We start from the raw sequence: 25,856 nt of genomic DNA, 5'->3' as shown, positions 1-25,856 counted from the left end.
TTGCATGAGCTGCTGGCACTGCACACACCTCCGCATCACATTTTCTCACTCTGCATGTTCTGTCAGTATTGCCAGAGAAGCCACAACCTCGATATAGATTTTATTCCTACAAAGTGATACTTTGTATCATACCTGCAATTTTTGTGTGTTTCCCAGGCACACACCTTATCAACTTTTAAAGAAGAACTACATTGAGAGCAGGGGAAATTCTGTTTAATCTCAAATGGGAGAAGCAGAACCGGACAGGCTACTGAGCACCAAAAGAAGTCTTGGTGGGCCAAATTCTCCTTAAATTCAGAGTGGCTCACTATATCAGAATAACTCACAGCTGGATTTTTTATGGCACTGCTTTGGATTTATTCAAATATATATAATAAGAGGGTTCAACAGAGCTATTGGGGTCTGAGCCATGATACAGTTTAAGCCTGCAAGCAAAAGAGATGTTCTTCAGTTCTACTCAGGTAGCAGTACCATGCTTTTCCAGGACTGAAACCTGGTCTCTCTTAACTTTAAACCCTTCAGGCCACCAAAGGAGTTACAGGGAAAGATTCAGTAAGCTTTCCTATGACAGCTGAAAGATCCCATCTTTGAATGTAAGTTGCCATTATGCTCCTAACTTTGAAAATTCTGCTTTGAACAAGAATTTAACAAGTCTCTGGGACTGGCAGGTTTGATGCAATTACTTATGATCAAGTCTTTGAGCCTCAGTACTACTGATTTTTAGTAAAGGACATTGTACAGATTAATTAATAGAAAGGAAACAAAAATGGGGAAGAAAAAACAGATGGCCCAGTGTCTTGTTTTAAAAGTACAAACAGTGGAAGCTCAGGGGAAAATATGAACATGAAATATAACAGATATTTATTAATATATAAAGAATTTGTCACAAAGTAACTATGATCACATGCCCTCCTAGCTTCTAGCAAATTAGATGCCTGTAGTTTGCATTCTGATCCACAGCATTCGGTAATCACTAGTAGGCCTCCCCTTCGTAGAATCGTAGAATGTCTTGAGTTGGAAGGGACCCACCAGGTCCCTCCTGTCCCTGCATATTCATGGACTTGTAAAATAAATTTTTTAAAAATCATTTACAGTTTTGGACTTCAATATGTCCTGCAGCAATGAGTTATGGGAACAGTACCATGAGTTTGGGATGGAGCATGGAAAGACATTCTTTACTTTTGTCTAACGCTGCTGCATCATCATTTCACTACAAGCTTTTCGGTTTTATACAGAAACGTTAAACTATGCAGGTGGTTGAGGGTGGGATCTACTCACTTTCTGTGCACCATACATGAATTCACAAACCTGCTTGGCCACATCATCTATTTTATCAAATGTGAAAACTCCTAGTCTATTTACTCTTCCTTGTACTGAAGGCATCTCACACCTGGGATAACCATTGTTACACTTGTCCATATTTATTCCAGTTCTGCTGCCTGTTGACCTGGGTTGGCCCAGAATCATATACAATAATGAAGATCTAAGCACAGCATGGCTTTATCTATACAACCATGTAATTTTACGTCCTCCTTTTGTTAACAGAAGGTAAACAGACCTACACACACACATAGAGAAGAAGGGACAACCCTGCCTCAGGTGGCTGCACCCCAGCCAACCATCCCTTACCTTGCCACCTTCTGCCTCACTGCCTCAGCACATGGGCACTGTCCTGACCAAGTGGCAGCTCTCCTGCCAGGTCTCCAGAGTTGCACCAAATTCAAGAATTAGGGTGTGCCAACTATACAAAGCACACACATTTCACCTAGAAGGAATGGCTCGCTTTTCACGGCGTGGCTCCTTTTGCCCTCTTCCCCACACATGGTTTTGATCAAGGCTTAATTTGGCGGAAGTTTTGTGCTTCGGACTGATTCACTCCAGTGGTCCTTTTTGGCCTTGAAATGGAAAAAAACGTGGTGCACAGCAAATTCAAGGGATGGATCACCTCACCCTCAGAAGAGAAAAAGAGAAAACAAAGGAAAACAAAGGCATCAGCTGTATTAATGTGCATTATTTAAGCTCTGTCCCACAAAATGATACACACTTTAAAGGAACAACAGCCCAGTCCTGATTGCTTTAGGCAGGCTTCTAGTTCTCTCCAAAGTCACGGCTTTCTACTGGATCCTTGACTGGCAGTGGGATGCATGCAAGTTATGAAGAGCAAAATATTGAAATTAAGATTGTAGATCAGTCCTTCATTTGGGCTAAAAAATTCACACCGGCAGTACATAGTTTGGGCATGAAATTTCTGAAACTAATCTAACCTCAGAAAGGTTGCACAATTACACAATTGCATGCTATTTTTAATTGGACAAAATAGGTACAAAGGACACACCAAAAAACATGGAAAATATTTAGGAAGAGAACATTGAACATGCTTCCCAGCTGGAAAGCTAACTTCCTTGTCAACCCTAAGATGAGTTTAAAACTAACTTGAAAAGACAGAGACTACTGGCTGGATTTAAAAAAAAAAAAAATTATGGTACATTTGCACTTAAGTCCTTCTGAACCTCAGGCAAGAAATAATTCCTGAATATTCCATTTTAGTAGTGGACAACAGATTAAAGGCTACAGTCTTAGTTGGAGCAGATTAGTTTAGTTTTATGAATGTGAATAGAGGCTTGCATGAAGCGAGCAACAGAGCTTTATATTTTTCTAGGGGCATACTGGATTTGCTTATTTTCATTTGAAGCCAAAGCATGGAATAATTTGTGGGGGAATCATGAATGGATTAAATGAAAAACAACATAGGAGCCAATGCTCCAGATGCTTTGAAATGACAAGTTCTCCAGGCTGAAGCTACAGGGGAACATTTCTGTGTATCACTTCATCTGCTTCAAGGATTCCCACAGAAATGTATTGCTACCTTCCAAAAACTCAGTCATTTTTCCTGTATTGTTTAATTTTTTGGAACATTTTTGAAAACTCTCGTAAAGAAAGACTGAGGAATTTAGCAGATGACACAGAAAAGATATTTCCAAGGAGTTAAATCCCCAAATTATTCTTAGAACCATAAAGATGACAAAGACTTAGTTTTTTCCATACAATCTGTAAAATGTTAGTCACAAAAAATTCTAATATCTTTAATGGCATAATGAGCTATCCAGGCACAGTACTTTCTCTTTCTCCTTTTTTTTTTTTTTTTTTTTTTCTGTTTGTGAAACTAGCAAGATCCCCAGTAAGGAAGAAGTAGATACATGCAAGGAGGAGATTATCTTGTGTCTCCAAGACCCATGCTATGCATTGTATTCAGATACCTCTTCCCTCGGCAATAATCAAGTATTTCATAACTTATCACAGGCTTGCAATTTGTTCGAGATGGGAATGCCTGTTGCACATGGGAAGCTGAGACAGCTGAAGTCTGGCAAAGATATATAGGAGCTTGTATCCCCTCAAAATGAGTTATTTCATTGTGTAATCTTTCTGTTGATCTCTGACTGGCAGTAACAGGAAATGAACTAAAATGTTAGGAGTCACTAATAACTACTGGCTCCAGCATCTTCCTAGAAACCTTAGAAAATTAAGATGTTTATTGCTCAGATGAGCTAATTTTTCTCACTTGCAAAGGATATATTGGGTAGCTGTACAAAGGATGATTTAAGAAACAACAAAAAAGGATGGGAAGAAGATGAAGAGATAACGTACCCTACCAGCAGCCCCTTTTCCAAAGTATAGCAATAAACACGTGAATGTCTCTCTCTGATTTTCTGCTGAGGACTGGCTATAACAGCTGGCTGCTTCCCCTCATGTGGGAACATGCCACTCGCAGCTGGAGTGTGTTAAGCCCCGTGGCACTGTCATGTCATGTCATGGGACGTAACCCCAGCCGGCCCTGTGTAGCTGCTGCTCCTCTGCTGATCACTCTAGCTAATCTCCCACTCCTCTGCTCTTCCTGCTCTTCGGGGATGTAGAGCAAAGACTAAGGACAGCCATTTCAAAGAGGTAACATTCTACAAAAATTTTCTCTCCATTTTTTTTGGGCTCTGATTTTTGCACTTCAAATCCTGCATTGAGATTTTTGCACTTCAAATCCTGCATTGAGATGACTCCAGCACTGCTTAGAAGTAGTTATTTGACTCTCATTTTTACACTTTAAAAATTGCTGTGCTTACATTAAGGATGTGCTTACATTTATAACAAAAACGTTCACAAATATGATAAAATGAGAAAACACAAATCAGACATTTAAGGCCCGTCCTTACTTTTTATTAATGCCTGCTTCTCTCAGCAAGACATCGCTGAACTGTCCGCTCCAGAAACTAGAAGACCGAACATTGGACCACTTTTCAATGTGCAACCTGCCTTTCACCGAGGTGAAGGCAGAAGGTAGAAGTGCAAGACGTGAACTACATATTCCCTTCCTCTGCAAGTGTAAACAGCTTGTTCTAGTACCTGGTAAGTCAGGTAGGTCTTTTTTCTGCTGAGCAAAATACTAATTATCTCTTTCATTATTTGAAAAAAAAAATTATTTCATTATCAAAAGTAAATCCTTCCAGGCTCTTGATCATCAGTTTTATAGCAGGGTTTGTGTGGAAAACAGGAATGATCTTGCAATCTTAAATTTCTAAAGCACCTTGAGGATTATGTTTTCCATGCTCCAACTCTGCCCACAAGTAGAAGCACAGCTCAACCAGCTGATAAACAGTGTAATAAGGATGAAAAACAGACAATAGTCTTGCAAATTAATCCAGCCATGCATTGTTAAGAAGAAACAACTGAGGTTTGAACTTGACTTAGGTTTAATCATCCTTAATGTCTTTATTTGGTTTAGATGCAATAAGAAGCAGGAGCATGGGAACAAGAAGAGTGCTGGGGTGATTCCGATAACTATTTTTGTTACAGATGGCAAAGTTCACTTTTAAAGGTGGATGTTTTGGGCATCAGTAGAGAGCATTTAACAAAGCATACTTTTCAGAGTTGGATTAAAGGTGTTAACTCTTCTGCGTGGCATGACAAAATCTTTGTAGTTCTCTGAAATCATAAATACATTATGCTAATCCATTTTGAGACATTTCTGTGTTTAAAAGCTCATGCAGGAAACTTTTTCTACTTCTCTTTCATCCCTTTAAACAATTTGAGAAATAAGGGGGAATCATTGACAGTAAATCATCCATGAAAGCTTAAATGATCAGGAAATGCAGGGTTTTTTTCAATAATGTCCAGGCTTCTGGAAGTGAATGTAAATCTACGGCAATACAATCACTGTCAAACATGCTACACTTCCAAAATTCAGAGCCTTATTTTGGGAGTCTTTAGGCCCAAGTCAATTTAAAAAGCCTAGTATCAGTTTGAGAAATCTTGTCCTGAAGCAGTATTAGTTATTTAATCCTCCAAACATCTCAGAGATAGATGGTCACATGCAAGGTCTTCTGGCCTTAGGGAGCAGGGACAGAACACAAACCAGCATGCCATAGGTAGGTTATAATTTAGACCACTGGTTCACAGACCTTGTCCTGTGGTGTTGGTGCCACCTAAGGGAGTTCCCAGCTTTGCTCTATACTATCACTTTTCCCAACTCAAGCATACATGGGTTGAGATCACAAACTGCATCAATGAACCATACTGCAAAAGAATTAAAGCAGTTTATTCTAGCCCAGCTCCGAGTTGCAGCTGTTTTACAACTAAGAAAACAAACATATGCACATGAGGGAAGGAAGGACAATGCAGGAAGAAGTTGGGATCAACGACAGCAGAGAGGAACAGTTTAGACTGACGTTACTTCCAAACCAAAGCTCTGAGCTGGCAGAGCTGGGAGGAATCTTCCTGACGTTTAATCCCAGAAGTTTGGGTGATCCAAATCTATGCTGCTTTCAGCTGGAATAGAGTTAATTTTCTTCCTAATAGCTGGTATAGTGCTGTATATTTGATTTAGAATAAGAATAATAAACACTGATGTTTTACTTGTTGTTAAGCAGTAACAAACTTTTTAGCTCCTCACACCACCCTGCCAGCAAGAAGGCAGGGAGTGCACAAAACATTGGGAGGACATACAGTCAGGACAGCTGAACCCAACTGACCCAAGGGGTATTCCATACCATATGACATCATGCTCAGTATATGAAGCAGGGGGAGGAAAAAGCAAGGGGTTTATGTTTGGAGTGATGGCATTTGTCTTCCCAGGTAACAGTTATGCCTGATGGAGCCCTGCTGTCCTGGAGGTGGCTGAGCACCTGCCTGCTCATGGGTAGTAGTGAATGAATTCCTTGTTTGCTTTGCCTGTGTGCATGGCTTCTGTTTTACTTATCAAACTGCCTTTATCACAATCCATAAAATTTCTCACTTTTACCCTTCTGATTTTGTCCCTCCTCCCATCAAGGGGGCATGAATGAACAGCTACATGGTGCTTAGTGTCTGGCTGGGGTTAAACCATGACAAAATCAGTTCTTGCTTATCCCAGTTTGGTGCCTGAGCTTCCTACCCAATTCTTAAGATCACTCTCAAGCATTAAAATTTATCTTCCAATTTTCCTGTGCACAATTGTCCTCATTTTCACCAATGACATCCAGAGGAAGTCTAAAAGAGATGCTACAGAGCTCAAGAAAGAACAGCTTCATGGAGATAAGAGAAAAATTGCCCTTTCATTTGGCAATTTATACATGGATAATAGTACGTAGTGTTCAATAGCCACAATTTAAACCAGGTCTCCAGAGTCTGTGAACCAACAAAGTAAATGGGGGTCACATCCTGACTGAATCTGGGGTGAATTTCCATTAATCTCACTCCCTTTCTGCTAGGTTCCACAACAAGGTTTATGCATTATTTCAGTATGATCTGGCTAGATACAGTGAAGGTAGAAGTTTGTGGTGTTGACAGATGAACTTTATTTTGGTTTTAAGTTAGGAAATACCTTAATGCATTTAAGTTATGAATGCTCCAACATGCATGCCATCCTGTGAGCCTCAAACTCAGGTTTTTACATAAGAAATGCTGCAACACTAATTACTATGATATTTGGATAGCCTGTTTTCTCATGCAATAAAACACAAAAGGCCCACCCAAAAGTACCAAATTGATGTACAGTATTGCTTAGAGGGGAAAAGAAGGTGAATATATGTAACTCAGCTGAATGATGAGTAAGAGGGTAATTGCTCTATAGGAGTCAGTAAATATAAAAACAATAGGATACAGCTAACAGCAGTGGATAAAGTTAAAATATTGCCTAAAAGGAGGAAGGAACAGCACCTCTCAGACGATAAAAGAGTCTCTGGAGACAGCAGTGGGTGGTCTTCTATATTACTACAGTGGTAATCACTAAAAGGTCCCTGTTTACTAATAGTTATAAGCATTACTATGAGTCTTTTCTACCTAAACAAAAATGAGATGACAGATAAGATGCACACACCTACTAACCACTGTAAGCAGACTGAACAGACTGACACTGTTTGGGCAAGAACCCAGCGAGATGATATAGCGGGCTGAATGGTATAATAATGTTCTCACTTTTCCAATTAAAAAAACAGAAATAATCCATCAAACTCAGTCCAAGGTGGGATAGCACAACTATCTTCAGATGGAACACACTCCTACTAGAATCACAATTTAACAGCCTAACTGTGGATAATTAACACAGGGTGTGATCCTAGGATAGGGCAAACAATTGTTCGTCTGCTGAACATCACTCCATGTCTTCTCAACTAATCCTATGACTGAATGTAAAGAGAATGGTGACTATTTTAATATTGTTTTGAATCCATCTATTTTTACCCTTTAGCTTTAAAAGTTCCCAAACCCTAACACACTGTAAGACTGGCATCTGAAAGATGGCATGCCAACCACTGGGGTTTTTGGATGTCTAACAGATCAGAAGTGCTACTGCAGAACAACATCACTGAAGTCTTCTTCCCGTTTTTCTCCATTTTGTCTGGTCCAATAAACATTCAGCCTTCTGGCAGAGACACGAGCAATTACAGGATGTGAGAGAAATGAGGGGACTATTCAACAGCAAGTGTAATGCTGTGCCTGGGATTTTTCAGGCTGAGCTATTCTGACACTACAGAGATGGAGCCATTGACAAAAGCAAGACAAGCTGCAAGTTCTGCCCATGTAAAAAAGATTCATGGTGCTGCTTTTGACTCTCCAGATAAACAAATGACTTTGCTTCCCAGGACTACCAGGCTGCAGTTGCCAAGCGTGCTGTTTCTGCAAGCAAGGCCATGGTTTTGGGGACTCCCTCTGACCCTGTATGCTTTGGCAAATCTCCTAGTTTTCTTGGAGGCCTTTGTGGGCTCAACAAGTGAGACAGAGAAGAAACTCCAAACCTCAAAACAGTGTTTGAGTAACAGCTGGGAAATTGGAGCAGGGACCCAAATCAAACACATTCAGAGATTCGGGAAAGGGAGCCAGTCCTTCAACAGCTGACAAGGAGAAAGCAGAAGAGACCGCAGCACTGAGAGGAAGGAACCTGCAAATTTCCCATTTAAAAAGTCCACCAGAATGCATCTAAGGTCTTTGAACTATGCTCCTTTGATGGTTACAAACACACTGCTGCACCTCAGTTTTCTATCACATTCCACAAGGTTTTCCAAAATTATTTCTATAGGAAGCAATTCACTTAGTCATTTTTATCTCTTCAGATATATTTTCTGTGTTCATGATTCCATTCTGATCCTTAAATACATGGGATTAAATTTGTATTGTAGAAAATTCTGCAGTGTTGCTTTTCAGTTGTGTTTTATTGGGAAAAACAAACCACCAACAACTAAGTGTAAACTATAAAATAAATATCAAATGAGCCAAGCAGCAGTTCATCAAGTTCACACCACTCCAAGTTAGAGCAAGCTATGGATTTACAAAGCATGAACATTGAGAACAATTGCAACACAGATCCAGCAAAAACTCCATCAAGTCTGCACGGCTGTTTTAGGCAGTCTACATCTATCTTCCCTGGGTGCACGCTTTGATCATTTTTTCCACAATGACATTTCATTTCAGATTTTGTGACTTCCTCTCTAATTCTCTGTTGCCTCACTCCTTGAATGCCTGGTTTCTTCTCTTGCTCTATGCAAAGTAAGTCTGGGGTGGTTGTAAAAAGTCACTGAATTGAAACAACTCTACTGCCCACGGGATATTCACTTTGTATAGGAGTACGCAACTCCCTCTGTAGTTCCAGGAGGCAAAAAAATAGTGGGTCTTGCTGGGTGGTTTTCTGCTCTTCTCCACCTCACTTCCTTGCCTTTTTTTGAAAACAATTTACAATATGGTTCATGGCCCAGCCTCACAGATAACTTTACTGCTGCAACTCAGGCAGCAGCAAAAAGCTGTGGCCTTTTTGATTACAGTAGAGAGCAGAGGAAGCTGAGATCTGTTGTGATACATGAAATTGGTATTTAAATTATGGAGAATAAAAAGATAACTGTCCTGATTTTAGCATTAATATATTCTGTAGGTCTGGATTCATAGACAGCATATATCATATTGGCAAGAATTTTTAAAAAGATCCCAAATCCAAACTATGAATTCCTTAACATTGGAGAAGAGCAATTTGTACAAAAGGTCACTTTTTACAAGGTTACATGCAAATAATACTCTTTCCAGTGTTCATCTGTAAGTTTAGGATAACCCACTGGAAATATGAGAGGAAAGATGCTCAGTGAAATTTATTCTCAGTTGTTCTGTCTTAGCAGCAGGCATTTCCCCCTTGGCAGAGATACAAGGTCATGCATTTTACCCCATATGTCAGAGGTAATTAGTTACCAGCCCAGCTGACACAACCAGCCATGAAAAACACCTCAGCTGCCTCACCCCAGCGCCTGATATCACCAGCTAAGTAACACCTTGCTCACACTCACATCACAGCAAGGCCTCATAACAAGGGGTGTCAAACTCATTTTCACTGGGGGCCAGATCAGCCTGGCAGTTGCCTTCAACAGTTGACTGAATGTAATTTTAGGACTGTATGAATGTAGGAGTAGGAGCCTCATACCTACCACACTCATGTCCCTCCCTCTCATGGTTCATTTAGACTAAGCGTAGGTAGAGGCAGAAGAGAACATTGTGGAAGTGGTGGTGATGTTCCCAGTTCCTTTTAAAGCAATAATTCAATAGTTTAATAACGTCTCTCACATGAGAAAACCAGGTTCTCTGTTAGAAGAGTTGTGAGGCTTCACCTCTCCTGACACAGGGAAGTGTTTTAACCCAGATCAGAAGGTTGGGGGGCTGATGTCCCTCACCCCGCTTTGCTGGAGAGAGCTAGAGATGAATGGTATAGATTAAATACTTATTGCACTTATTAATAAAAATGACCAAATATTTCTGCAACCACAATTACTGCAGTTCTTAGAAACAAACACACAACTCTAAGCCTCACAATAAAATAATACAGCATAAGGATGCCTGCTGAAACTGGAACAGTGGGCTCCAAGGCACGTACTTGTTCAGCTATCATGCTTCTTTTTGCTGGAAGGGCTTAGCTGCTTGCTTTGAAGCTCAGCATGGAGCTGCGTGGGACAGTTATCACTAACCACTGGAAGGTCATGTACTCTTTTTCTCATTTTCTCTAGATCCCTCTTATAAAATATTCCATCCTCTTGTAAGCTGCTGCTCCAGTAAGCTGCAGCAAGGTTTTGTGTGAATGTGTGCTGTGATTTGAATACAGAATAAGCTGTTAGGTTATTGTGTCAGTGTTTGCTTCACCTGAGACAACATTTACTGCATGTTTAGAGTTTACTTCATTTATTTTCAAAAGCCTAATAACTATACTAACAAGTTGGGTTTTTTTTTTTCTGTCTTTTTAATATACGTATTTATTTCATAACTAAGCAACAAAGCAGTAAGTAGTGTAGGAACCTCTGGACGAAGCAAAGTTTAGTCTAACTACTCAGTTTAACTTGCTATTCATCATAGGCTTTGTGAGTGGCATTATTCATTAGCAGTATTTTCATCTAAGATTCTGAATCTGTGTTGAAATTATCCCTGGCAGCTTGACTGGAAGAAGAGGGTTTTTAAAAACTGTACTAAATACGTAAGATATTCAGTAAACACAGATGTGTGTTTTGACAATTGTAGAGTTGTGTGATTTAACTTCAAACACTAACAGCACTTAGAGTACTTCAAGGAACACCCCATTCCACCTTTTTTTCTCCCCCTCAAAAGTATGAGGATGTTAGGTAGCAATTATTAAAATCACAGAGCCTCAAGACACAGTAAAACAGCCCTGTTTGTTTTAAAATCCAGCCATTCCAGACAATGTGGAACAAAACCCATCCTCATTGACACTAAGGATAGTGAAGAATGGGTCAGAAGCAGGGGACAGCAAGAACACCTTTCAGCTGGATTTAAACCTCATACTCCAAGTCTGAAAGCCTCACCAGTGCTAACAGTCTCTCTGAGAATGAAGTGAGGTTGGCAGCAGGGCAGAGGGCACTTTGCAAATGTCCAAAATGGGCAGCTCCACCGCAGTGGCATGCTGAGTACAGCCAGTGTCTCAGATGGATCCCAGCTCACAGATAGCCTGAAAGTCCTGAAATGATGACTGCAGAGACAGGTAGTATGAGAAGAACAAGCATATTTGCCTCTGTGAAAGACACAGTCTGCTTCCTGGCCTAGATGCCACTTACAAAGAGACAGGGAGCTGCTACTGCTGTCTTGCCTGCCCAGGGGGAAAAGAGAGAAATACCAGGACACAGAGATTGGGAACCATCCTGAAAAATGGTAAAGAGCATATTTGACATCACAACAGCACGTCCCCATCATGTGCACAAGCATAAGCTAATGTGGGTGACAATCCCTTTGCTGCACTCACCTAGCCAAACATCTTTCAGCCTTGCAATGCCATCCATACCTTTCAGAGTGGGATCTGTCCTGTCTTCTGGCTCCTGTGTCCGTGACAGCACTATTTGCCCAGTTGGTGATGACTGCCCTGGGCACACACAGCGCCACTCCACCTGGAAGCTTGTCTGCTGCCCTCTCTTAGTGCTGCATAAGCACTTGAAGGACAGTGAAAATGGTCATCATTTTGACAGCAGTACAAAAGAGATTGGGGAGAGGCTGGGAAACCACTGCAAGCACAGAAGAGGACCTGTCCTTTTATGAAATGTGCATGGCTCCATAAAGAGGACAGTGAGCCAAGACTTATTCTCCTAAACAGGTCTAAGTGGATGTTCTTGGTCTTCACACACAGGGCAGGGAGCTGGAGCAGGAATGGTGGAAGAGGCGCAAAACTCACAAACCTGGAAGATCATGCAAATGCAGGGAGAAACATGGGTGTGTGTGGAGTGTTGCTTGATCCTCACGCACCACTGACTTGCTATTATATATGCTATTTATCCTCAGACAAGCACTCTCTGGCAACCAGTAACATTATGGGGAAATGAGATGCAATAGAAAAATGTTATGTTTTAAAGCAACTTTTTGAAAAAGGAATTGAAGCAGCAACTGTAGTTCCCAAACAAGTTCTTCAGTCTTTTTTTGGTCAGAATGAGACTTAGAGATGTTTGACTGAATTAGGACTGTGGGATTTGTCCTACAAAAATCTTATCCTGAAATCTGTCCTGAAAAAAATCTTATCAAGAACTGAACCTTACCATTTGTACTGGTCCAGCTCGTCCTGCTTTTCAGAGAGCAGTAACTGCACACAGCTTGTTTTACTTAGCTTCAGATCTCCCCCTTGGGAACCAATACTTCTCATTTCAGTGAACAGAGCTGAAGCTGAGAAAATGAAGCCTATTGTTACTTGAACTCAAGAGGCAAAAGATGTTTGGAAGTTTTGTAAGTTTGGTTTAGCAGAGAAGAATCTTTCCTACCCTCACCATCCACTGGGACCAGCTGAGCTACAGATTTGTGCTTTGATAATACGGAGAAATATCTTTCACAACTGCAAGGCCACCACCCCTCTCTGCACGCCTCCATCCATTGAGCAGAGGTCTTTGGCAGCTCCAACAGTGCAATTACATTCCATCTCAGGCACTGAATATACCCTGTGTCTCAGATTTTCCCTAGATGTTCTATTCAGAGTAAGTGTAAATGAGTTGTAACTACATCTCAGCTGAGAAATAAGGTTTCTAACCAGCTGAGCAGAAAGGATCTGAAAAAGTCACACTACTGGGAGGAGCAAATGCAAAAGGTTTAATTATTTTTGAGACAGAGCTTGATCTAGTATTCCCTAGTATTACAGGGAACAACTGCTCAAAAACCATGAGATTATTGCTCATTACATCATTTCTAACCCCATAGTATACTAAAGAATTTGCACGAAGCTAGGAACAAAAGTAAGCCACACACTATGCTAGCTTGCACTCACTACAGTTGTATCCCCATTTCTTAACAACCAGCTTTGCACTTACTGGAGAATTGGAATACATAAACCTTCTTAATCCAGTGGAAAGATCATGTGCATCTCAGAGTGCAGGGTTCCACAAGACATGTTGCTCAAGCCAAGTCCGCCTTCTGTTTGCCAGAGAGGCATCAGATAGTTTTTACTGCAGACCTTTATCTTTGCAAATGCTAAGCTACCATGAAGCTGTAGGACACCCTCAGTATCTCACAGAGCACACATAGAGAAAGTAGCGATGGAGAAGCAGTAGGTTGGCAGCACTTCTTCATCACCAGGTCTTCCTCCTCTTCCTATGTTATCACTCCTCTTCCACTGCTTTTAAAAAGGCCTCAGCTGAGCCTTTTCTCTTTGTAGTCTCTGCTCCACACATCTCTCATTTGCATACTGTTGGTTGTGAACCAGTAAGACTTACGGCAGGCGAAGGGAAGCATGGGTTAATCCTCTGGCAGGTGAAAGGAAGCATGGGTTAATCGTCTTCAGAGATCAGGTCTGGCCAGACTGCATCTAAGTGCAGGTTTGGGGTGGACTGATACGTCTTAAGTCCAGTCCTTCTCTCCCACAACCCTCCCCTATGTGGAAAACTGCCATAAGGAGTTCAGAAAAAGCATGATCATACTAAAGGTGTTCGTTATTAATGTTTTAGATCCTGTTAGAGCAATTCTCTAATCAGAAGTTGATTTAAGACACAGAATTTGGTTTACAATATTCTTCGTGCTTGGTACTTCTCTTCCTGGCTCAGGCTGAATCTAACACACAAATAATTGGTATCAGCAAAACCCGAAGGTGTCTTCAGTACATTTTGACACAGAGCCTTAATATCTAAAACTGTTTCTCATAGCACTGTAAGTCAGTCACCACTCACGTTAGCCTGCTATACTGAATAACTAGCACTTGTGATCCACCTCTCTAGCAATGGATCTAGCACGCATTCCACCAAAAGTTTCAGATGCTGTATTCTACCTCCTAAATTCCCACTAATTTTGATACACTAAAATTTTTAACAAGTTCACATATTGCAGCTCAGATGAACCAAAAGGATACATGCCTTTATTAGCTTTAGAAATGGCAAAGACAGCACAAGCAAAATGTTGAAAACAGGCCTTAACATGATATTTCTATTTCTACTGCAGAAAGGCACCATTTTGAAAGCTTTTTACAATTGTAAGCAATGAAATTTTTCAAACTGCTGCTCAGGAAATACATCCTGCCAAGAAAGCCCTAACTTTGGGATTTTGCAAAACACTTCTCTGCACATGGTGAACTTTGGATTTATGACAGCTCATACATCACGCAATTCAAAGCTTAAAGGTCCGCCTTGTAAGAATTGTTTTTGTTCCCTTTTTTGGCTTTATTATCTAGCTTCTCATATGAGATTTGTGATTTTAAACAAGCCTTTCTTTCAAAACAGGACATTTTTCCTGCTGGAATTCAAACAACAGTCCTACAGCGCTACATGAATTATCCCTCTAGACAAATGTCAAAATTTATAGCAACTCAAAACAAAATAGTGTCTACTGTCTTCAGTTGAGTCTTCCAAGCAATAAAAACCAAGGAGATTATGTAAAAGAACCAAATTGTGTATTCTATGTGGGATAGTAGAAACACTTCTGCACCCGAACACTTGTGTGTGACATAAAAGCGCACTTCTCTTGTCTTTTATAGAGATCAGGCAAATGGGCACACGTGGATAAGGGAATAAAGATTATTTGCTAGGAAGAACTCAGCAAAACTCGAATAATAGTATTTTAGAGTTCTTACAATTAAATATCTTTGAAACCTACATATATGTTTTTTATCAAAAAGCAAAATGTTGAGGCTTTTGAAAGGAAGGTCCTTCCCAAAGAAATGAGAAAACTAGAAGTAAATCGTTAGCAAAACAATTACTCAGTAGCTATTTTTTGTTTTTTTAACTTCTTTTGTGAGAACAACACCTGGGAGGAAAGTCAAACTTCAGTATTTGGTGTTTTGCATTATTATTCCAGGTTTCCCATAGCTTCAAGAGGAGTATGAGCTATAGGATTAGAATTATAAGTGTCACTGAACAAACACATTTCCTCTGAAAACACTGAGATTTAGGTCAAAACTGAAGAAAATGTCTTTTAGTATATAAATCAGAGGTGTGTACTTGAGGAAGCAGAAATACTAAACTTGTCCAGTGACTTCAGCGAGTGGCTCAGCATTTTTGAAAATCTAGCTTTTGTTTTATGATCCTGATTTTTGACATCCAGTTTTGAATATGCAGGCTTTAACCTCCACAGCTATATAATGTAAGTTTGTACATTTGATTTTTGTTGTGAAGGTTCTGTATAGCTTTATGTATGCATACAGAAAAGGATATTTTCAATGTGATCACAGACTACTGTAGAAATTGAAGTTACATTTACCTTCTTCAGACAGTGTAACCTCAGACTGTCATCACTAAAGATCAAGCTCTTCACAGTTTATTTCAGTGTAGTTACAAGCACAGCTTGGTCCACTCTCTCTTAAGGGGTATGCAAAATGGCCCTGTGCTAGGTCTTCCCCATAACATGCTTGTAATAACTTTCTGGCCCTCACTCGATCCTTTGAAACTAAGCAGATAGTTCTTCCACCCCACTGTCCCCTTCTCTATGAAACACTCAGGCTGGTAAGTAAATGCTTTGAAGACGGAGCCCAGGACAGGACACTCACAGTGACAGCTGTGGAACCAGCTAACCCTTGACTAATGGGGCATTTGTGATGGCTCTGGTTTCTGAAGACATTGACAGACTTGGAACCACACTGACAGCCCTGGAGGGTGGTCTGGTATTTCATGCACACCGTTCAGTACATCATTTTTACATTTGGGAGTTATGCTTGGATGCACACGTGTTGGGCTCTCCCCAGTCATATTTTGAGCCTTCTTAGCGCTTGGCACTGCAGGTACATTCTCTCTATATTCCTTAAAAAGAAACAAACCCAAAACACCAGGCTTGGTAATAGAGACCAGAAGTGACAAAGCCAGAAGTGACAAAGTGTTGAAAAGTGACTCTTAAAATAATGCTCTGGGATACTGTAATTTTGAGACAACAAAGTTTGCAAGCAGCACTCTTTATTCTTGCTGCCAGGCCTCTGCTGTCCAAGAGCCAGGTCCTTCTGTCCGACCACCTGTCACGAGGTGCTGCAGACTGAGTGGTGGCCTCAGAAGAACTTGTGCACCATCGCTAGTTTTGCAGATTTGCCACATGGAGCTGGTTAGAGTTTGGTAGTCAGTGGTTTGCAAGAGAGCTGCCAACTGTCAGTTAGCAAGAAAAATGCAGGTAGGACAGAAAGCAGCTCTGTCAAATTAGAATATACTATTTTAAAATGGGCAATACCTCAGAAGAGGACCCATTCTTTAGGCTTTGTGTAAGGGCATTTAGGACAAATGTCATGGAGACACAACCTGGACATCTTTCATCTTTAAGTAACCTGTTCTAGGTGTTGCTGAGCCCCATTTCCTGTTCTTAGGTACCTAACATGACATCTACTAGACTGTACATTTATACTGTATAAATGTACAGTCCTAAAATTGCATTCAGCCCTTTGAAGGCAACCGCAAGGCTGATGCGGTCCCCGGTGAAAATCAGTTTGACACCCCAGTAGTAGACCATTTGTTTTTAGCAATGTACCAGAAATTGAGCTAATGATCTCATGCTAATAGGGAGCACAACCTCTGAAATTCTACACAGCTGTAAACACACATCTCAACCGAGTTTATACAGTCAACATGGCATGTCTGTGCACAGCAGCCAAATAAAACTTCATACATTTCAAATACTATTTCTATGCAGAGTCACTCCATAGTTGAGGGCAGGCCTGTCTCATCTCTCTCACCTACCAGCCACTTAGCTCAGGATGTTAGTCAAGTGAGTTTTCCTAATTCATCAGCTGCCAAATCACCAAAATAATTGCTTTCTTAACAAGAACTAAGCTTAAACTAAACACATTTTGCACGTTATTCATTAATGCATTTTGTCAGTTATTTTTTAAATACTTCTCTGTTGGTTTATTTTTTATTCATGGTTTTCTGCTGCCTTCTCATTACTCTTAGCACTTCTAAAATTAGTATCTCCCACACTTCTCTAAAAAAAACTAGTGAGGTTTCTGGAAAAGTGTTCAGTTAATCATCTTTCCAGTGCTTTTCTTTCCATTCCTTCCCTTCCACACAGATCAGTGTGAAGCCTACCCAATTACCATGTAACATTCAGGGGAGCACGGATAAGGAATTAATGATTTTTTCTCAGATTTACTAGAAAATAAGAGACTTTTTTTTTTTTCCTTATGTGATGCAATTTTATTGCAATTTAAATAAAGTCCTAGCTTTATCATACCCAGGGGTGCTTTTCTGAAAACGACAGTTATTCATACTGTCTTGAAATGTTCTTTATTGTCTAGGGTGATAGGGATGAGATGTGTATGTCAAGCGATCTGGTTTTGTGGTCTTTGAGCCACATATACCTACAGCTTCCCTCTCCCCCCAAAAGATAAGAGCTTTCTTTAAGGTTGCTAGGTTTACACAGACCTTTCTGAGATCAAACTGCAGCTCTGAGCTTGTTCAGACAGTCTGAATGGCTTGACACCCCTTCCCAAGCTTGTCACATGCTCTCCTTTTGGTGAAAGAAAGTTGATAAGTGTCATTAACTTAAGAGTTTATAACAAAGAGCACAGAACATGGCTCCCTAAACAGGCACCTGCTCAACACTCACAAAACAGGTGAATTACCTGACACATACACAAACTGCACTGCTAACATTTATCCTGACAGTTTTGCATATAAGTTGGTACCTCAAGGGAACATGCAGAACCTCTTGCACCTGACCTACACCCACAGCCTGTGTCACTCCAGATCTCACTCTTGGCAGGAAGTGGAACAAACAAACAAGTAAAAAACCCACAGTGCTGCCATCTGCTTTGTTTTATCTGGAAAAATATGATCTAAGGCTGACAAAAAAAATCCAGAAGTTGCTCAATCCATTAAAAAACAAAGAGCGTAGATACATAGATGTTTGCTGGAAGGGGCAGGAGTTCAAAGTACATGGAAGTCAAGAAAGGATTTGGGAGAGTAGGTGAGTGAAGAAGAGGACAGAATGGGACAGATGATCAAGTCAGATGTACAGATTATGAGAGATGAGGTATTTCCAGAAGATTCACATCCTTAGTAATAAGGCCACTGAGGGCCCTGGATGGCCACAAGGGCTCAGCAGGTCAGAGCACAGCAGAGGCCCAATGCCTGAGTCTGGAAAACTGCTCATTTTGGGCTACCTAAAAAGAGGTGTGCCATCGCTTGTGTTTGTAGTGCAACGCATCAAGACATCAAAAAGACATTGTCAGCATGTCGCTTGTGAATAGATTAGATTAATGGGGTAGGTCAAGGGGAGGGTAACCGGAAATTATAGTAGATAGAGAAGGAGAGACACCTCTCCCATGGTTTTGCTTTCTGTAACTGCTCTGGAATAAAATGACAAGGCTTCAGGATATAGCCCAGGACTGTCATTCCTCTTGGTTAGTGAGTTACAGGTGACACGCACAGAACACTTCAAAACACAACTATAACCTCCATTTGATGTCAAAGGGTAGAAGATAGAAAAGGAGAAGCAGGTAAAGGAAGCCATGCAATTTCTAACTATAGTAGTCTTCGCCATGTACACTCATTTCCCATTTTGCTACAATGACTTCCCCGTGACAAAAAGTTTGCTGACAGCTGCCACAACCAGCATTGCACTGCGGCACAGCTAGAACCCGTGCCAGACCTCCTTCACAGGCACCCAGGGCTATCTGTTCAGGTGAGACACCAGGGCTCTCCCACTCAGCACAGAAACATGGCCCAGCTACAACTTTTGTTATCCAATCTACACTGGGCTTATAAGCACAGCTCTCTTCTGACTAATATCATGGCTACAAGCTAGTCCAGTGAATGCAGCCAGGATGTGGAAGCACTGGCTACTGCTGGCTCCAGGGAAAGGGCGATGGTACACTTCAAAATACTGGTCATGGACTAGAGTTATCTCTGGGTTTTCAGAGGTTTGATTCTGAAATATGTAACTCTTCCACCTCTCCAGAGGTGAGAGGTTTGTTGAACTGTCTGTTTCAGAAGGCAAGGAGACACCGTGGGATAACTTTAACTCATTGGTCACAAAATTTACTGCTAAGGAGCAAAGATCTGAGGTCAGAAGGCCAAGTTGTAATGGCAGCTGTACTCCTTGAGCCCCCAGGGGAAATACTGTCTCTGCCAGCTCTTCCTTGGCTTCTACCATTTCAGAGGCCTCACTTGATAAGCAAAAAAAATCACATATACTTTTCCAGTTTCCACAATGAGAGAGGCTGGTAGTCATTTTTCTTTACTGCACCAGCTATATCCTCCATGACAAAATAACACAAGTGAAAGTTAGCTTCTATTTTTCATGTCATTTACAGATTGTGTATAAATATGATGAAAAGATATGTACTGTATATGGGATCATTGATTGAACCCCACAGCAGTATCTCATTTGCATGCACATGTGACTGCAGGTTGGCTCATACTGAAGGCTGCTTGCAGTAATTCGTTCCGTTGTATTGTTTACAGCTTGGTTTTGCATTTTGCGTAATAGGCTGCGTTAGCAACTACTGCTTGGGATTTTCAACATGTGTCTGATTTAAGGAGACAGATACCAAAACAAAAGAAGCCAGAAGTGGCAACAGAAATTCTTAGCAGTACTTATTATACATACTGAGTGTACGAACTGCTGTTGCTGCTTCTGCAGTGTAGAAGAAAATCCACATAGATAAACCCAAAATATTAATCAAAGAACAAGGAGAAATTGGATTTTCTTCTGGACTGATCAGATACTGTTAGCTAAAACTAAAACTTCTCACCCCTTATACCTCCAGCTATAACAGTTCAATTGGCCCTTTGAAAACATTTTAGGAGAATGCTTAGAGCATTCAAGTGCTACATAAAGTCTTAGACCAGTTTATCATTTGCCATATGTTCTTTATTAGGTAGCTTGTACTGAAGTGCTTGTGCTCCCTGGCTCCTTATTTCTATTCCGATTCAAAGCTTCTTAATTGCAAAATTCTCCTGGTCTGAAGATCTGAATTTTGCTGCATTTTAAAAGAATGAAAAATAATTATGCATCAAGTAATGAAGGATTGCTCTTTAGACCATTGGCCCATAAAGAAGTACACAGTATTCATTCTGTCATTATGTCTGAAGTCTTTTATATTGTTTTGATCTTGGCATAAGCAGCTGTCTCAGAAACCCCAGTGGGAAGAACTAATGATGGAGGCAGCCAGCATGAGATGCTGTTGATGAAACCAGCACTGCTAGAGGAGTCCCTGAAGCTGAAGTGCAAAGTATGCACTGCCAGCTTGGTCCAGCTGCCTTCTGGCCAGCTGACTTCAAACCCATAGGAGGTAAAGTGTCTTCTCCATAGACTGGACTTCTCCTGCTTGGTTTCTGCTGTGGACATGCCTCATAGCCATTTTCACCATGCGTGGCTCCCATCGTCTGTCACTGGAAAGAAAGACACATCTCCTGGGTGGGTAGTGTAAAGATGGGGATTGTAATTTCTTTTTTACACATCCACACATTTTCAGTGACAAAGGCAACAGTGATCAGAACAGGGAGGCTATTATTAATGGTCAGTATAAAACCAGACAGAACTAATTAGTGCTACTTTAGCTGATGCTTTAGAAAACTTAGACCCACAAAAGAATTCCTTCTTCCAGAGTTGAAAGCTGAGAAACCTCTTGAGTGACTTTTTTTCCTCACCTCAAACTAAAGTCAGAATTAAAACCCCAAAGCTGTGATTTGCTTACATTTACTGTAAAGACCTTTCTGGGCTTTTGAGGGAACTATCTTACAGTTCTCTCCTTCACAGTGAGAAATTTTACTATTCCCAGGGTTATGAAAACAGAAAGAATTTATCAAGTTATATCATATCCAAATGATAATTGAATCATTTCAATTCAAGGGAGTCAATTTTTCCATTTCAGTGTTAGTGTCCTCTTTATGAAACCCCACCCTTTTCCACAGATGTGCCAAAATCTCATTCCTTCCATCTGAGCTGCTAAAAAAAAAAAAAAAAAAAAAAAAAGTAGTAAATATTTTCCTCTGTAAAAGCTGACTCAGGAGAAAACATTATCCTTTTGAACATAGCTTCTTATCTTATCAGAAGCTGAATGAAAAATGTCTTTGAGACATTTCCTTTGCTCAGTACAGTTACAGGGAGCTTTAAGACAGTTCCAATCCAGTCACAGATAGGCTGTTTTTTTCAGAGAGGTCTCACTGTCTGCCTTCCATCTGATCCCAACCTACTTCATATGCAAGTATTTCTGCACATACAGCCAACACACTTAGACACAGAAGGCCCTGTCTCTAGAAACAGTTGTGGTGTGGAGATGAAGAAAGACCGATAATGAATTTTATTCCACTGTTGCAACTGTGTGTGCAATTCAATGCATACAGCAGGACTCATTCTGGAAGTGCTCTTAAAACTGCCACTAGCTCTAGCATCTTCTTAAGAAAGATGTCTGGCTACTGAGTCCCAGGTTTCTTCCTCTCAGGGCAGCTGACAGGTCCACTACAAAGGTGAACACCCTTTTTTGGAGGAAGTAATTGCCTTGTCAACTTGAATAACTAGATCTGTGGAAACAGATTTTATATGTGGGGCCTTTGCCTCTCCACATCTCTCTTCTGCAGGTCCTGTAGAAGCAACACAGGCAGCACCTGGCTGTGAATACTGGAGCAGCCTGAAGCACAATGCCTCTGTTCCCATCTTCTCCAAGATAGATATCAAAATGTGGAGCCTGGCTGCATGCTGAGTAGTCTTGCTTTTCCACAGGCTGCCATAACAGCCTTTACTGCCTTTCCAAGCACAAATTTGATGGTGGCCAGACAGCTAGGTCACCAGCTACCTTGGATGTCTAAAATGTGTTAAACAAGTCAGCTCATCTGATACATGTCATTGCAGAAATGGGTACCTGAATAAATAACCCGCTTCTCAGAAGTACAAAGTGATGCACATTTGCTTTCAGCATTGGCTGGAGCCTTGGGGCAAAGGGGCCTCAGAAAATTAGGGGATTTATGAGGACTTAGATGCCAGCAATAAAATACTTCCAAACAGTAGCCAAGACATTAACACTTACCCAGTATACAGGCAATGTTGAGGCTTGCTTATCTTCTTATAAACATAAACACTGCTACAAAACTTCTGGAAGAAGAAAGAGAGAAGGAGAAGTGAAGAGCATGAATACTTACTGATGTTTGTTTTCAGAGTACTAACTCAACTAAATTCAGTGAATTTCCTTGTTATCTTATGACAAGTGAAGCTAGAGACACTGGCAACTCCCAGTGTGTCAGGACCCAACTTACAAATGTCAAGAATTTGACTAAGCCTCTTATTAAAGTGTGCCTTAAACGTACATTCTGCAATTTGTAAATATTTGTTAACCAATTCTGCAATGGACATTTGCTTATGCAAATTTCCTTGATAGCTAAAGAGAGATAAATGTTCCTACACAAGAGATTTGTACCCAGATATGGGAACATGTCTTTCTTGGATTGCCACACCATCCCCTGCTGAAGCGTGCAATCAGCCATTCACATGTGAAATGTTTCTTGAGCCAGCCCTTACCCACATAAAAACACAAACACTTTATAATGCTACAATACTCAGCTACAGTCTATGTAAAAACCAAAGGAAAATGGGGTAGTCACGGTATTGCCACATTAGCTCTTGAACTTCCACTTCCATGAACTTCAGTAACACAAACTAATGAAACCTTGACTTGGCCAGGTTGTGCCTACAATCTTTAATCCAGTCCTGCCTGTCCCCTGCTCCTCTACTGCATTTTGGCTACCATCTCTGTCCCCTGGACAAAACAGGTAACATAGATTCCTTTTGGAAGTGATTATTATCTGCTCTTCTCCTCCCAGCACCAAAGTCACAACAAATTCAGGCTGCCCTACATGGTCTGTGATTTTGTGATTTACATATCATATGGCTGCTCTTCACACATGGCTGACTTTCATTTTACATTCAGCAAAATTTATAGGCTAAAACTTTGCCCTTTTCCTCCACAGAAGGGGGAAGCAGATCCAAGTACTCTGCATGCAGGGGGCAGAGGTGAGAGAAGGAACATGGGAGAGGGAGAGGAAAGAAGAAAGGCTTTACCAATCTTTAGTCATGCCAAGTTATCTGCCCGATGTGGGAAAATATCCAGCCACGTGAAAAATTAAGAAGGGCTTTTAATGAATTTTACTGCACCATTGCAAATTGTATGTGCAATTTCACTAATGCATAAAGCAAGGCCCACTGTGGGAAGTACTCTTAAAACTGCCATTAGGTCTAGCATCTTCTTCAGAAACATGTTCAGCTACTAAGCTTCAGGTCTGTTCCTTTCAGGGAAGCTGAGGTAACCACTACAAGGAAGAACACACACTTTTGGAAGAAGGCATTTTCTTAGCCATAGGCAATTGTGGTTATCTGGTCTTGTCAGTTCACAGGGAACCAGAAGTGCTCAGAATGCACATTAAAAAGGAAAAGTTTTTTCGTTTTTTTAATAAGGTAGGTGACTATCTTATAATCATTAACACAAACTCAAGGCAGAACAGGATATTTTATAGCCTGATACCTTCCCTCCAGTCAGTAGGGGTGGAAGTTGGGCATCCCTTTGGGATTTGCCGAGCTGATGATGTGCATGTTTTGCCAAACCTTGCTCTGCTAGCTCACTCCAGTCATCCCCAGCTACCTTGCTCACAGGCTTTTCCAAGCCTGAAGTGCCAACATAAACACTTGGATGTGCACTTGGTTTACTTCTGCTGGTGTTTGGAAGAGGAAGGAAACATCATGGCATGAACTAGCCACAAGCCAGACTTCATTCAGTCATTTCAGCTATTTGTTTTTAAACAAAGCTGGCGCTTCATTTCAGGAAAGCATCTGGAAACATTTGTTTCCAAATAAATTGCTTTTAGACTAAACTTTGGATGGCAAGATTCTGAATGAAGTGAGTTTTTCTAGCAATTTGCAAGAGGACTGCCAGCAGATTGTAAAATACATTGTTCAGCTGTAATTAGAGCAACATAGACTTATACAATACAATAGACTTAAACACTAAATCTTTGGGCTGTACCTGGTTTTAGTCTGGAAGGGCCCCTGTATCTGAAAAAGCTGTTTCAATGTGAGGCTGAGGGAGTACTGATAAACCCACGCTATCTTCAGAGTCCGACAGTATCTAAACAGCCTTGCTAAACAGAAAATTCAACCCCAGATTGAAATATTCTAGGAACTTGCAGTCTACTGGGGACTGTGTTAGTGCTAGACAGACAAACACTAGAGAGATGAGGAATAGTACCTAAAACCCCAAGGTACAGTTGGACAACAGCCACAAGCTAATCTGATGCAACTAGCTATTTCTAAAAATAATATTAACTTGGTATTGAGATACTGATGCCCTTGTGATGCTACAGGGCAATTAATTCAGCCTTTGACAACCAACAAAGGGAGTCATTATACAAAATTAATAATCCAAAGTAAAATCTATAATACATAACAGGAACATAGTCATTATTGTCACTGTGGAGGTTAATCTAAGTCTCGTGTGTGGTAAGGCTCTGCATCTCTGCAAATCAAGACGTTACTCACTACTGTTTTCTTTTCAAGTAGTTAATCTCTATGTACCATCTCTGATGAGTGTGCTTGCTTGCTTGCTCATACACTCTCTCCCTCCCAGTGACTTCTGCCGACTGATTTTAAAAGGAAATGCTTTTCAGGGATGAGGAGTGCAGTGTTTTGGAACTGCCCGACTTGGCCATGTGCAGGACTTTGTTTCCCCTATGCACTTCCCTGGCTGGGGGCAGATGGCAGTGGGTCTCTCAGACAGCCAGAGAGCAGATGACATGCTGAGGGTGCGCTGTCTGCTCCAGCATGCCACGCAGGAGCCATCCAAGTTCCTCAGAGACAATCCTCCTGTGGCACTTCGAGGTTTGCTCCAAATCTGGTAAGAAGGTAACCAGGCAGTAGCTAGCTGTGACGAGTCTGTAGCCTTAGAAAGCCGATTAATAGTTTCTTTGGGAGTAAGACCTTAATGTAGTCGGTCTCAGCAACCTACTGAACAATCAGCTCTTTTTTAAATGCTTCAGCATCCTATCTTCCATTAACAAATTGATAACATCAAGCTTTTTAATATTCACAGAAATAATTAAATTCAAAGCTACCATCTTCAAATTGTAAAAGGCACCAAAACACAAACTGTATTTTGTTCTGGTTTATACTGTAAACTGTGTCAAATCACAAGAACTTTAGATATGCAAGAACTGGGATGACCCCGCTCTGAAGTGGCACAGGAGCTGGTTGCAACAGAGAGATTTTAAATTTAAGTTTCCCAGAAGTCTAGGGATTGTGAAGATTAAATGTTGCTTTGGAATAATCTTTCCCCTGTCTGAAGCGTTCAGTCCAGTACCCTGACCAGACACCACATGCTGCTCATTCCCTGTGGCAGACATTTCACACTCAGCTAGTTTGGAGAAAAATCAGAATATATTTGCTGTAACTTTCCACATGTCTTAATTTTTGGACAGAGTTAAAGCAGGAGGAACAATATC

This window comes from Patagioenas fasciata, chromosome 2, assembly GCF_037038585.1.
Source record: "Patagioenas fasciata isolate bPatFas1 chromosome 2, bPatFas1.hap1, whole genome shotgun sequence".
NCBI lineage: Eukaryota > Metazoa > Chordata > Aves > Columbiformes > Columbidae > Patagioenas > Patagioenas fasciata.
Note: the sequence above shows the minus strand (reverse complement) of the source record.